Source organism: Amblyomma americanum, chromosome 5 (assembly GCF_052857255.1).
Source record: "Amblyomma americanum isolate KBUSLIRL-KWMA chromosome 5, ASM5285725v1, whole genome shotgun sequence".
Classification (NCBI taxonomy): domain Eukaryota; kingdom Metazoa; phylum Arthropoda; class Arachnida; order Ixodida; family Ixodidae; genus Amblyomma; species Amblyomma americanum.
The window spans coordinates 29,348,033-29,361,783 of NC_135501.1; the positions used below are offsets into that span (position 1 = coordinate 29,348,033).

The 13,751-nt window shown below is 50.4% G+C and overlaps 1 pseudogene; it reads right to left on the minus strand.

Moving 5' to 3' along the window:
• Window positions 1–1,950: 1,950 nt before the first annotated feature.
• LOC144133768 (uncharacterized) lies at window positions 1,951–11,616 on the minus strand (annotated as a pseudogene).
• Between the last annotated feature and the right edge of the window lie 2,135 nt (window positions 11,617–13,751).

The window sequence follows — 13,751 nt, forward strand, 5'->3', positions numbered from 1 at the left end:
AAAAAACGAATACTTACAACGCTCATTAAGCGTGGTAAATGGTGTTACTGTGTGGCTATGTCCTTGCCTAGTGGCGTAACCAGATGAAAAAGAAATTATTCTCGTGAGATCTGTCTTATAGTGGCCGATAATAAATTTAAAGAGGAATTTTAGTCGCGACACACGGTTTCTTTGCGATAATGGGGGCAAGTCCGCTTTAATTAACAGTTCTGTCACTGACGTACGTCCAAATCTGTTATAAATAAAGCGAACTGCTTTTAGTTGCACCATTTCTATCTTATTAGTGTAAGTTTTAGTGAAAGTGTCCCAAATAACGCATGCATAGTCTAGTATCGGCAGAATTATGTTTTTGTATGCGAGCAGTCGGACAGAAGGAGTTGAAAGTCTCCAACCTCTCCTCAGAGAGAACAACTTGTGATTGACATTAGCCACTATGTAGTCAATGTGCTTAGTTCAAGGGAAGTCATTAGTGATCAAGAGTCCGAGATACTCATAATGTACCTCGAGGAAAGCTCGAGAAAAGTTTCGATAGGACCAACGTTCAGCCTTCTTATCTAAAGCGGCGTCTGCAGTAGTGAGCAGTACAGCTTTGTGGTCCGATACTCTATCTACTATCAGGCTATTTGTTTTGCAGTAATTGATCCGCTAACAAAGAAGAGGTCAAGCATTGATTAACAATTGCCCTGAAATATGGCATTTTCTTCTACAATCTCCAATAAGTCGAAGCCAAAAGCAATGCCCAACATAGCTTAAATTTGGGCGTCGTGCTTTTTAACTGAAAAATTTGACGAGTCTACTTGAGGCAAATTGAAAAATCCTGACTATAATACGATATTCGGGTTTAACATGCGTGCACAAATATTGTTTCAGTTCCTATAATACGGCAACGGTAGAGTTGGGGGGCTTGTACATTGCTCCAATAATATAACTAACGTTTTCATAGTACGCTGTACAAAAAATGTACTCTACGTTGGGTGCATCAGGGATGGGTAAAATTCATAGGGATTATTCAAACCTAATGCTGACATCTCCACCTCTACCATCACGATCCTTTCGGTACGAACTGTATCCAGTAGTAATGAACTCACTGACAAATACTGTAATGCTAATCCAAGTTTCTGTGAAAACCGCTATTTTTGGGTCGTGCAAAAGCAGAAGGGCGTCTTAATGAGTTGTCTTGTTTACGACACTTCTGCAATTAATATTTAGTATTTTCAGGGTCTCAGATCTCTCAGTCCGGAGTCAGTTTGATTTCTTTCTAAGCATAAAGCGAGGAGCTCAGGTTGCACCCCAACCATACAGTACGCTATTAAAGCTGAGCTTATCATAGATTAGCTTTAATGCTTGGAGCCCTCTTTCCCCTCTTCTTCAGAGTATTTCCGCTGTTGTTTTCGTATTTCCCTAACTCGTTTAGAAACGTCCGCAGCTAATGATTTTGAGGTATTTTTGTGCTTGGATTTTGAGTTGATTTTGGTGTTTTTGAGTTAATGGCATGATAGTAATATTGAAATTTTTTCACAGAAGTCGAGGAGTTTAAAAAGTACTGGTCGAGCGTTATTTATTTCTTTTTTACCCACCCTGTGGCATCTTTTGAACACCACTGACTGTTAAACGTTTTCCCAGAAAAACACACCATCTGAAAGGGGGTTTAATAGCTAAGGCACCACCAGAACCAGGAAGGCAGAACCAGGCGCAGAACGAGTCCTTCTAGGCGTCCGCGGTTATTCTAGAGCCCGGCAGCAGCACGCGCTCAGCGATAGCACTGCCGCTACCTCGTTGTCACATCTTCGTCTTTACAATGGCCCCCGGGGATGAAAGGAGCGATCCTGGCCACTCAAGGCGTAGTGCAGATCAAGGGGTCATGGTAAGGCTTGAGGCGACTGACATGCACCGTTTCACGGCCACGACGGCGAAGGTCAGAGGAGGGTGTCAGTGGTTCGACGACATAGTTCAAAGGGGAAGGTTGAGAAAGAACACGGTAACGGCCTTGATATTTGGCTTGGAATTTGGACGACAGGCCAGGAGAGCCAGCAGGGATCCAGAGCCAGACAAGTGAGCCGGGGGAAAGGGGTACATGAGTTTGACTACCGGAATCCCGACGCTCTTTTTGTCGATTCTGGTCAGCGGACGGGAGGGAACGGGCGAGCTGGCGGCATTCCTCGGCATACTTGGCAATTTCAGAAGCAGATGCGCAGTCAGATGCATCAAGGTGGTAGAGAAGAATGGTGTCAAGCATGCTTGTAGGTTCGCGGCCGTAAAGAAGAAAGAACGGAGAATAGCCTGTGGTGGACTGGACGGCGGTATTATATGCGTAGGTGACGAACGGAAGAACGAGGTCCCAGTTGGAATGGTCGGGACTGGTATACATGGTGAGCATGTCACCGAGTGTCCGGTTAAACCGTTCGGTGAGGCCGTTGGTCTGAGGATGGTACGCTGTGCAGGTTCTGTGAACGATGCGGCACTCTTGCAGAAGCGCCTAGACAACCTCGGATAAAAACACACGGCCGCGGTCGCTCAGAAGCTCACGAAGGGCGCCGTGGCGGAGAATGGGTTGGCGGAGAATGAAGAAGGCCACGTCTCGCGCTGTAGCCGCCGGAAGAGCCGCCGTTTCAGCATAGCGCTTGAGATGGTCTATGGCGACTATAACCCAACGGTGACCTGAAGGGGTAGAGGGCAGGGGCCCGTAAAGGTCGATGCCGACGCGATCAAAGGGACGGGCAGGGCAAGGTAATGGCTGCGAGGGGGCCAGAAAGGCGCTGTGACGGAGACTTGTGGCGTTGGCACTTGCGTAAAAAGCTGTACATTCCACGCCAGTAGTACCGGTGCCGAAGTCGAGTGTAGGTTTTCAAAACACCAGCATGAGCAGTCTGGGTGTCGGCATGGACAGAGGCGCAGACTTCAGCTCGTAGTTGGCGAGGGATGACGAGGAGCCATTTTCGACCGTCGGGCATGTAACTGCGACGATAGAGGAGACCGTCATGCAGAGTGAAGTGGCGGGCTTGTTGCCGAAGTGAGCGAGAGGCAGCTGCCGTAGGGGGCCCAGACAGATGGTGAACGAGAGATGTAATCCAGGGGTCCTTGCGCTGTTCCACAAGCATGTTTACCGGGCGCAGCGAGGACAGCTCGGAGTCAATGCTCGAGATGATCGCAGTGTCGGAAGGCAGCGGAGACCGGGAGAGGGCGTCAGCGTCAGAGTGCTTACGGCCAGAGCGATAGACGACTCGAATGTCGTACTCCTGGAGGCGCAGAGCCCAGCGGCCAAGGCGACCCGATGGATCCTTCAACGATGACAGCCAGCACAAAGCGTGATGATCGGAGACTACGCCGAAGGGGTGGCCGTAGAGGTATGGTCGGAATTTGGTTATCGCCCACAAAATGGCCAAGCATTCTTTTTCTGTGACGGAGTAATTGATCTCGGCCTTGGACAGCGTGCGGCTCGCATAGGCGACAACGTATTCTGGAAATCCAGGTATTCGCTGGGTGAGCACAGCACCAATGCCCACGCCGCTAGCATCCGTGTGTACTTCTGTCGGGACGTTAGGGTCGTAATGGCGAAGGATGGGAGGTGAAGTAAGGAGTCGACGTAGGGTAAGAAAAGCTTCATCGCACTCAGAGGACCATGACGACAAGGAGTTCTGGCCTTGAAGCCGCGTCAAAGGCGAAATGATTGTAGCGAAATTTCGGATGAAGCGCCGAAAATAGGAACAGAGGCCAATGAAACTCCGCAGTTCTTTGAGAGTAGAGGGCTTTGGAAAGTCGGCAACAGCGCGAAGCTTTGCCGGATCCGGAAGAATGCCCGCTTTGGATACGACATGGCCGAGTACGGTCAGGTGGTGAGCGCCGAAGTGGCATTTCTTCAAATTTAGTTGCAGGCCGGCGGCGGTGAGGCAGGTCAACACTTGGCGCAGACGAGTCAGATGTGTGGAGAAGTCGGCCGAGAAAACAACGATGTCGTCGAGGTAGCAAAGACACGTCTTCCAGCGCAAGCCGCGCAAGACGTTATCCATCATGCGTTCGAATGTTGCGGGGGCATTGCAAAGACCAAATGGCATGACGTTAAATTCGTATAGTCCGTCGGGCGTGAAGAAAGCAGTTTTTTCACGATCGCATTTAGCCATGGGGATTTGCCAGTATCCAGAACGCAGATCCAGGGACGAAAAAAATTCCGCACCTTGCAGACAATCGAGGGCGTCATCGACGCCTGGTAGAGGATAAACGTCTTTCCTAGTTATTGTGTTTAGGCGGCGATAATCCACACAGAATCTTATGGAGCCATCTTTCTTTCGAACCAGCACGGCCGGGGATGACCAAGGGCTGTGCGACGGCTGTATAATCCCACGCTCGAGCATGTCGTCCACTTGCTCGTTGAGGACTCGACGCTCTGTCGCTGACACGCGATATGTGCGCTGTCGCAGAGGTGGATGGAAGCCGGTATCGATGGTATTGTGGACATGTGAAGAACGCCCGAGGGGAGACTGGCACGCGTCAAACGATGAACGAAATTGGCGTAACAGGTGGAACAGGTGGTCACGGTAGGGAGAAGTGAGATCTTGATCGATGGCGCTATGCAGAATGTCAGAGGGCGGTGGGGGTGACAGGGGAACAGGAGTAAGAGAGTCCAGCGATGGCGGGAGAGCAGTTCCTTGGTCGTCGTCAAGTTGCAGAAGTTCAACCGGTTCGACGCACCCAAGGCATTCACCATGAATCAGGGTTACTGGAGATGAGAGAGGGTTGCTGACGAGCATGGCTGTCGTTCCGGAGGTCACCGTGAGGACAGCGAAGGGTAGCGGCATGTTCTTGCGGCGAAGAAATAACTCCGAGGGGGTAAAGAGTACAGTCACAGCAGGTTGGTTGCGTGGTGAGGCGCACGAGAGGGATACAAGGACAGAGAAATTTGCTGGGAGCTCGACATCGTGAGACAGGTGTACTTTGGCCGGATATTCAGGAGACGGTGCGGCCGGGTAGGCGTTGAGCAGGGCAGAGAAAGTAACTTCGGCACGGGCACAATCGACGACGGCGGAGTGCTCAGAAAGAAGTTCCCATCCTAGAATTACGTCATGGGAGCAAGAGGAGAGGATCAGGAATTGAATGATGTACAAGACGTCTTGAATAACGACTCGCGCGGTGCAGGTTGCGAGCGGCTCGACCTGTTCGGCGGTAGCAGTGCGAAGAGAAACCCCCGAAAACTGCGTCATGACTTTCTTCAGTTTTAGACAAAATTTCGCGTCCATAATTGAGACAGCAGCTCCGGTGTCCACGAGAGCACAGGCTGCAACACCTTCGATAAAAACGCCAATAACGTTTGTTGGTGAGAGCAGAGGCCTTGTAGAGTTCCCAGGGGACGCAGCTCTTGCCCCGGGAACTGCGCTCATTAGTTTTCCGCAGCGGAAGGGCTGGCCCGACGGCGCATAGGAGATAGGGAACTGCGCCGCGGAGAAGAGGAACGATGAGAGGTGGCAGCCTGGCGGTTGGTGGAGAAGGCAGGAGGCAATGGGTCCGCTTGCACGCGGGGCGGCTGTATGTAAGACCCATACGCAGATGGTGGCAGGACGTCAGCAGGCGAAGAAGGGCGTCTGCGGCAGTAGCGGGCTACATGGCCGGCGAAGCCGCAGGCAAAGCAAATAGGCCTATTGTCGCAAGTACGCCACAAACAACCGTAGTGCGAGACTGCCGGCGTGAAGCGAGGCGACGGTTGTGCCACCTGAGCCCGATACGAGAAATCAGGCGAGGGCGTCGAAAGTGGCGGCGCTTGAGTAGCGTCTTGAAAAGGGCTCAAGGGATGGGATGGTGGTCTGGCAAGAACGGCGGCGTACGTAAGAGGGGCAGCCACAGGTTGCTGGGGCAGGGGTGGCAGGGCCTCCGCGACTTGGACTCGGATCGTCTGCTGAAGGGTGGGAGACAGCGCTGGTTCCGAACTCCAGAGATGAGCGCTAGTTGGCGTGCGATCTCCTCTCGAATGAACTTCTGAATGTCATGCCTGAGCTGCTGCCCTCTTGCGGTCTCGATATCAGCGGACAGGACGTCGGCAGGCTGTATGGTGCGACGAGTGAGGACGCGTTGCTTGCGGAGCTCCTCGTAGCTCTGGCACAAGCTGATGACGGAGGCCACGGTGGCCGGCTGCTTGGCTAGAAGCATTTGGAACGCATCTTCATCGATACCCTTCATGATATTTTGGATCTTATCAGCCTCGGTCATATCGCTGTTCACGCGCTTGCAAAGATCCACCACGTCCTCAATATAACTAGTAAATGTCTCGCCAGGCTGCTGAGCCCGTTCGCGTAAGCGCTGTTCGGCGCGAAGTTTGCGCACGCCAGGACGGCCAAATACCTCAGTGAAGCTCGTCTTGAACGTGGATCATGTGGCGATATCGGCTTCGTGGTTACGGAACCAGAGGTTGGCGACATCAGCCAGGTAAAAGATGACGTTGTTTAGTTTCATGGCGTCTTCCCAGCGGTTTTGCGTGCTGACCCGCTCGTAGGAAGCCAGCCAGTCCTCGACGTCAGAGTCGCCGAGCCCACTGAAGACAGCCGGGTCCCTTTGTCGAGGTGTGCCAGGGGAAGCCAGGGGAAGCCAGGGGGGCGTTATTCGGCATTGCTGACGTTACAGTGCCGCTGCGGAGCTCCAGGACGGAATCAGGAGCAACCGCCACCACTTGGAAGGGGGTTTAATAGCTCAGGCACCACCAGAACCAGGAAGGCAGAACCAGGCGCAGAACGAGTCCTTCTAGGCGTCCGCGGTTATTCTAGAGCCCAGCAGAAGCACGCGCTCAGCGATAGCACTGCCGCTACCTCGTTGTCACATCTTCGTCTTTACACATCATTTGCTTCCTTTTCCAGTTCCCCGCTGTCTCCTCGATAAGCTGCTTTATTCCGTATGTGATCAGGTTATTTCTCCTGCCTCTGTTTTCAAAACCGTCTATCTGGTTCCTAACTACTAAGCTGCTCTCGAAGTTCCGATATTGCCGATTCCATGTCTTTTACCTTCGTGGCTAAGACATTTAGGCCCGACAACTGCTTCTTAGTGCCATCATTTCGCTGGGCTAAACCGGAAAGTTTATTCTCAGTTATGTTTTGACACGCCTGCAGGCCCTCCATTGTTGAATTAATCTTGCTCTGGCCTTCTAGCAATTTCGATAGCATTTGATTTTCAATCGGGCCACGATTTGTTTCAACCCCACCACAAGACAACAGATCTTTTGATAATGCAATCACGCAAGAGAGGAAATGCGGAACACGCAATGGGTAGCGAAGTAGCACTATAAAGCGATCGTAACTCCTGTAGCAATCTGCTGGTTTGAAATCACTGATCTGCATTGCAAAGCAAAAAGGATTGCTTACCTTGCGGCCTCGTTTGCTGCTTCCGTGCCCACTGTGCTAAAATAGGCTGCTAAAATCATTCAGGGCGTTTTTCTGTCTGTTCACCGAAACTAATGTATGCCAATAGTATTTAGAAAACAATTAAGTAGCGTTTACCACGATAACTACAATAAGTGCTAAGCACAGAACAGACTCTGTGCAAGGAAATGTTGTAAGTCACTTAATTACCATTACCCGATGACATTTGCGATTGCAAACCGCCATTTCGTGCGGTTTGCTACATGCTCGTCTTATGACGCTTCCACGCGTACGGATGGAAGGTGATGAAGACCACGCTTTCAAACTACAGCGTGAGAGACTGGCACTTTCAGCAACTACTCTCGTGAACGCGGCTACGTGACGAAGACGACGACATTGAAAGCACAGCACGAGATATTGGCAGTTCGTACAGGCAGGGTGTTGGGATTTCTGCCAACTGATTGTTAAATTTAGGGAAATGTATGAACCGACTGACTTAAAACCGGAGTGGCAATCCTTCTTGGTGATGCGCTCAGCCTATACCTGGCGTCTACTGCACTGTTGCTGTCTTTTTGCGATGTGTTTCGGGGCGTATCCTAAAAGGTTTGTAATTATTTCAGTCAATGTAAATAGAATAAATTTTTAATCTTATAAATGTCATACCTAAAAAAACTGGGCGACGGCGTAGTGGTCTGAAGTAGCGGACAGCGGAGCTCATTTTTTAGTGCCACCGCAAGGTCGGATCCAACTCCCCCAGCTTAAAAATTTTATAATTCTTTAGTGCCTTCCCCTGTGCGGTGCCGCTTTCCTGTTGCAGTGAGGCTATTATGCGGTCGCTTAAAATAAAACATTATTGTGGCCACTAGAAAACCAAACGCTGGCCAAAATGCAGCATTTTGGCTGAATAATAGTAATCACTAACTCCCCGAGTCTGGAGGATTCCTGTGGCTGCCATTTGAGTGCTCTAGCGCTTCCAATCCGACGAAAGTGGTTGTCTGTCTGTCCGAAGCCTGCTTCTAGCACGTGGGCCACCTTGATCACGTGGCGTTGTGACGCCATCACAAGCTGCCCACCGGATTGTGAGAAAACTGCCCACCCTGGCAGTTCAATTTAATGATTAGTCGCGAGAGATTCCTCAGGAACAGCATAGGTCTCACAAGCCCCACCGATGGCAGCATCTGCCATCGCAGGGCAGTGTCGCGTAGCCTAACCGCTATGCGCCACTCCCAGGTATCTGTGAATGTAGAGAATGACCAATTCTGCCTCAGTACAAGTCTAAAATGATGCAATAACACGCAAACTTACATCACATGACATATCAACCAAAGTAAGCATGTTCAGGGGAAGCAACAGCATAGAAAGTCAAGATAAACCATGCGAAATAGGAATAACGGTGCTAGCACACGATTATTCATGGTTAACCCCAAGCGCAACCGCCCGTGTTTTTTTTACTTCCACATCTACGCCCTAGTCAAACGCTGAGTGCCAATTACCTACCATGCCTGCTAGAAATTTGGTTCATAAAATCAGGCGCGCGATTACGCGGTCACAGGTCTTACCAGGGACAGAAATAAACCAAGAGATGCCGATGTTATTTGGAGAGCAGTAAAACTTTTTCTTTTTTAGCACACCGTACAATGCAAGGCGGAGCGAGCGGTGATTCAGACCAAGGTGGTTAAGGTGCTGCTCTATTTTCATAGTAAGACTACATTGGTCGGCTTTGCCCACCACATTGCGGCACCACTTTCCTATACCGCAGTTCCACAGAAAATATAGAAATAAGATATGACTGTACTGAACTACTCACAGAGTGAATAAAAAAAAATTCCACACCAACGCCGCCAAAAGGCTTTGATTTGACAGTGGAATTTTGTAAAAACATTTTTTTTGCACTGCAGCCAATTCTTTGAAGCCTCACTGATCTGAGATCGGACTTCATTCCGGCAAAGAAGGCCTACAACTTGGGAACTGAACAGCCGTACTAGGTATAATTTCTACGTGTTTTACTCTACACTTCCGCTTTCACATGTTGGTAGACTGAAATCAGAGGTCGAATGCATGGGAGCTCAACAGTGACAGCCGTGGGGGCCAGAGATAGGCATCCTCACGAGGGCGAACCCTCATTGGACAGACTCGGGGCTCCTAATGAAAATTTTGACTACGGTACCATGGTTCCCGTTGGACTGGCAGCCACCCGCATGGTCCGGTCAGTGACCTCTCGTTATCGCATATACAGCGTGTTTCACTAAATACTTGAAACAATTAAAAAAAGTTTTTCGAGTTATAAGAGTGCTTTTTTTTGGCGCTGTAGTGCCACGGCGACGGAGAAGGTGTGCTGCACCCGCGTTTCGTGCTCGCCTCGTGTACCTCCAGAGTGCTGAAACTACGTCTTCCCCGGGGTCTTTCATTTCATTTTATTTATTTTTTCCCTTAAAGGCCCGAAGGCATAACATAAGGGGGGAGAAAAATCAAGGTCAAAAGAGAAAGAATAAACTGACAAAACAGAACAATAACAAAACAAAAAAGAGTATGTAACAGATAAATGATCTTGTCACGCGTATACAATGCAAAGTAAAATTCACGGGTTTGAAAAACAAGACAAATATACATGCATTTGCGGTTAGTGCATGATGCGATGGTATTTGGCAGGCCATTCCATAGTGCTATCGCGTCCGGAAAAAATGAAGACTTTAGAGCTAAGGTGCGACAGTTGATGCGTGCGGTGCTATGGTCATGGGTTAGGCGGCTAGATGTCCTGTGCGGGGGTTGCAGCTTTTCGTGTCTCGTGCGTGGGTTATAGTATAAATGATGAAGACAGAGGCGAGATATAACGCGGCGTGACTCGAGTCAAGGGATGGCCAGGGAATCTTTCAGTGCGGTGATACTGGTTTTCCTTGAATAGCAAGATGATATAAATCGGACGGCGCGATTCTGTATGGCTTCATGGTCAGCGGCGAGGTACGTTTGTGATGGGTGCAAAATGGATGAATAATTGGTTTTTTTGGAGGACAGGAAATGACGCAGTATCTGTCTCATATATCGTTGGACACCTGAACCGCGCCTTAAGGGAAGGGATAAAGGAGGGAGTGAAAGAAGAAAGGAAGAGATAGGTGCCGTAGTGGAGGGCTGCGGAATAATTTCGACCACCTGGGGATCTTTAACGTGCACTGACATCGCACAGCACACAGGCGCCTTAGCGTTTTTCCTCCATAAAAACGCAGCCGCCGCGCTCGGGTTCGAACCCGGGAACTCCGGATCAGTAGTCGAGCGCCCTAACCACTGAGCCACCGCGGCGGGTCCAAATGGATGAGGCATATTCTAGTTTTGGGCGAATTAATGTTATATATGCTACCTTCTTTATGTTGGGGGATGCAGCATTCAAGTTACGGCGCAGGTATCCGAGTGTGCGAGAGGCTGCAGCGCAGATGTTTTGAACGTGAGTTACCCATGATAGCGATGGCGTTAGATGGAGGCCAAGATATCTCTAGGATAATGCGGGATCAATGGAAAATGAGCCAATACTGTATTGATGCAGATTCACGGTGCGTTTTCTGGTAAACGGCATGGATTTGCGTTTGTTAATGTTTAAGGAGAGGAGGGATTTATCGCACCAAGAGGAGAGTGTCAAGATCGGACTGAAGCAAAGACGAATCGTTGGTTGCCCTAATCACCCTAAGAAGTAGCGCTTTAAAATGGGAGATCATAACAGGCGGCACAGACAAAAGCGTTAGACCGAAGAACGGTTCGGGCCACCACCCTCGCCCTCAAACAGTGAATTCTGCCCTCTCTCACCCTCACCTCATCATGTCTTTCCTCCCTCGCCCTGACCTGATCATGTCTTCCCTTCCTCGCCCTAACCTCAACATTTCTTCCCTCCCTCACCCTCACCTCACCATCTCTTTCCTCCCTCACCCTCGTCCTCACGTATTTTCATCCGCCCATCCTCTCTCACCCTCACCTCACGAAGTGAAATCCTCATGAGGTGAGGGTGGGCACGCCCTCATGAGGGTTCGCCCTCGTGAGGATGCCCATCTCTGGCCACCACGGCTGTCACTGTTGAGCTCCCATGCATTCGACCTCCGATTGCAGTCTACCAGCATGTGAAATCGGAAGTTACCAGGTAGAAAGTCCTCTGATCAGTGTCACTGCAGAGTGGGCAGTCCCCGGAGCTTTGCACGCGGTGTCACTCTCACTGGCCGAGAGCGGCAAAGTTGTACGCAGCGAGCGCCTTGTCGTAGAGGTAGGGTGGCTCGTAGAGGGGCCAGCGAGGCTTCGCGGGCATCGAGGCCGCTGTGAGACTGAGGTGCGCCTGCAACAGCGGCGGCAACGCGTGCCAGTATCTGAGAGCGCCGAGCCACGCCCGGAGGAAGGGCTGGCGCACGTCTCGCAGCGGCCACAAGAGGTCGTCCGTGGGCCTCCCCTCCGGGTAGAGCGTCAGTCTCGGAAACAAGGCAGAGAGCGCTGCGATCTGCTGGCAATGATCGGCTGAGGTCGGGAACACAGAGGCCAGGGTGCTTTGAATGTGCGTCGATACGCGAGTCGTCTCCGAGATGCGTGACGTGGGGAGGACTCCTGGGAGCATTCAATAACGCATGACCGACTAGAAACTGCCACGGACAGCTTCGAAAAAAAAATTAGCTGCGGTTTAGCTACTGCTGAACCTGGTTAAAGAGCGAAAGCTGTGGCGTATCGGGTAAGTAGACGCGGCTTGGCGTCTGTAAGGTTGAGTGCGCTCCGCACACTGGATAGGCAGCGCGTTCATCCTGCCACCCTGGCAGTTAAGTTAATGCGAGAGGTTGGTCACCCAATGAACGCTGCGGCCTAATACTGCAGTGCCGCGTGTCTGCCACAACGTTGCAAGCGCTAATGCATGCAGCTCACATTTCTCTCTTCCATCCCACGTATGTCAAGCGCGATTGGGTCGTCTATTGACCAGGGGGGCAAGTTATGCACTCTTCCTTTCCTCAACTTTTTATAAAACGTTGTCAACCCCAACGCCAATGAACACCATGAATGCCGACAGCCTATAACTTCAGTGGCGCGTTTCTGCCACTACGTTGTCAATGCAAATACATGAAGCACACAGAAAGAGAGAGAGAAGAAAAAATTTATTTTCAGGAAGGCGGTGATCATCTCGGATTGCTTCAGCCGCTCCAGGTGGCCGGCAGTTAAGTCTGTCGGCGACCTCGAGCGCTCTTTCCGTGGTCCGGGACTGAACTTCCAGGTCCGGCCTGGCGAGAACAACTTCCGATTTTTCAAGCGTGGGAGATGTGACTAGATCTGCCAGAGGCGCACCCTCCGTGCAGTCCAGATTATGTGGTCTAAGGTGGCAGGCTAGCCGCACAGCTGATTATACAGATTTACCAAATCGGGAAAGATATTGTAATACGTCCACGAATTTGACTGCGACCGTGTTTGCAGCCGCCTCCACGTGGTAGCCTGTTCGCGGCGGAGCGAAACATGCGGAGGAGGCAGGCTCGCTCTGAGCTCTCTGTAATAGTTGGTTATGGGACATCCGGGTCTGAGACCCCCTCACCTGGGGTCTCGAGCATACTGATGAGTGGCCTCGTTCACAGAAACACCCGCGTGGGCCGGGACCCTTACCAGATCAACTTCATTGCTATATTTTAGCATCGTACGAAGAGTTTTGTAACCAGTGGCGCAGATACGTCCCTTCGCGAAGTTGCGAAGGGACGTATTCATTTCATTTCATTTATTTTCTCCTTAAGGGCCCGAGGGCATTACATAAGGGGGGGCGAATTAACATGATGTAGAAAATCTTGAACGTGGAAAAATGTGAAGAGCAAAATACAAAATACAATGAAGGCAAGCAAAAACAAAAGCAAAGAAAAAATACAGTAAAAAATGCAGACATACATCTAAGTCAAATAACAGCAAACAAGCAAGCGCAAAAAAAAATTACACCAAGGCGCAGAAATGGAACCAAACTAAGTAACAAAAGAGTACAAAGGGGACAGTCTATTCAGAATGGCTGAAGTTTTAGTTTATTGCGGAATTGTTTTCTGTCTGTGCATTCGGCTATGTTATCGGGTAAGGAATTCCATAAGACTATTGCATGGGGGAAAAAGGAGGTACTCATTGCAAGGGTACGGGTGGAAATTCGTGCTAGAGACTGGCTGTGGCTTAAACGGGAAGATCATCTTAGTGGTGGTGTTAGTAGCTCATGTCTGGACCGTGGGTGATAATAGAATGTGTGAAGAAGGCACAAACGAGATATGATGCGGCGTGATGCGAGGGACGGCAAGTCGAGGTCTCTTTTCATTGAGGTGACGCTGGAATTTCTTGAATAGTTCGAGGTGATAAATCGTGCTGCGCGGTTTTGAATGGCTTCGAGATTAGCGGCGAGGTATGATTGTGACGGGTTCCAGATGGCTGATGCGTATTCAAGCTTTGGTC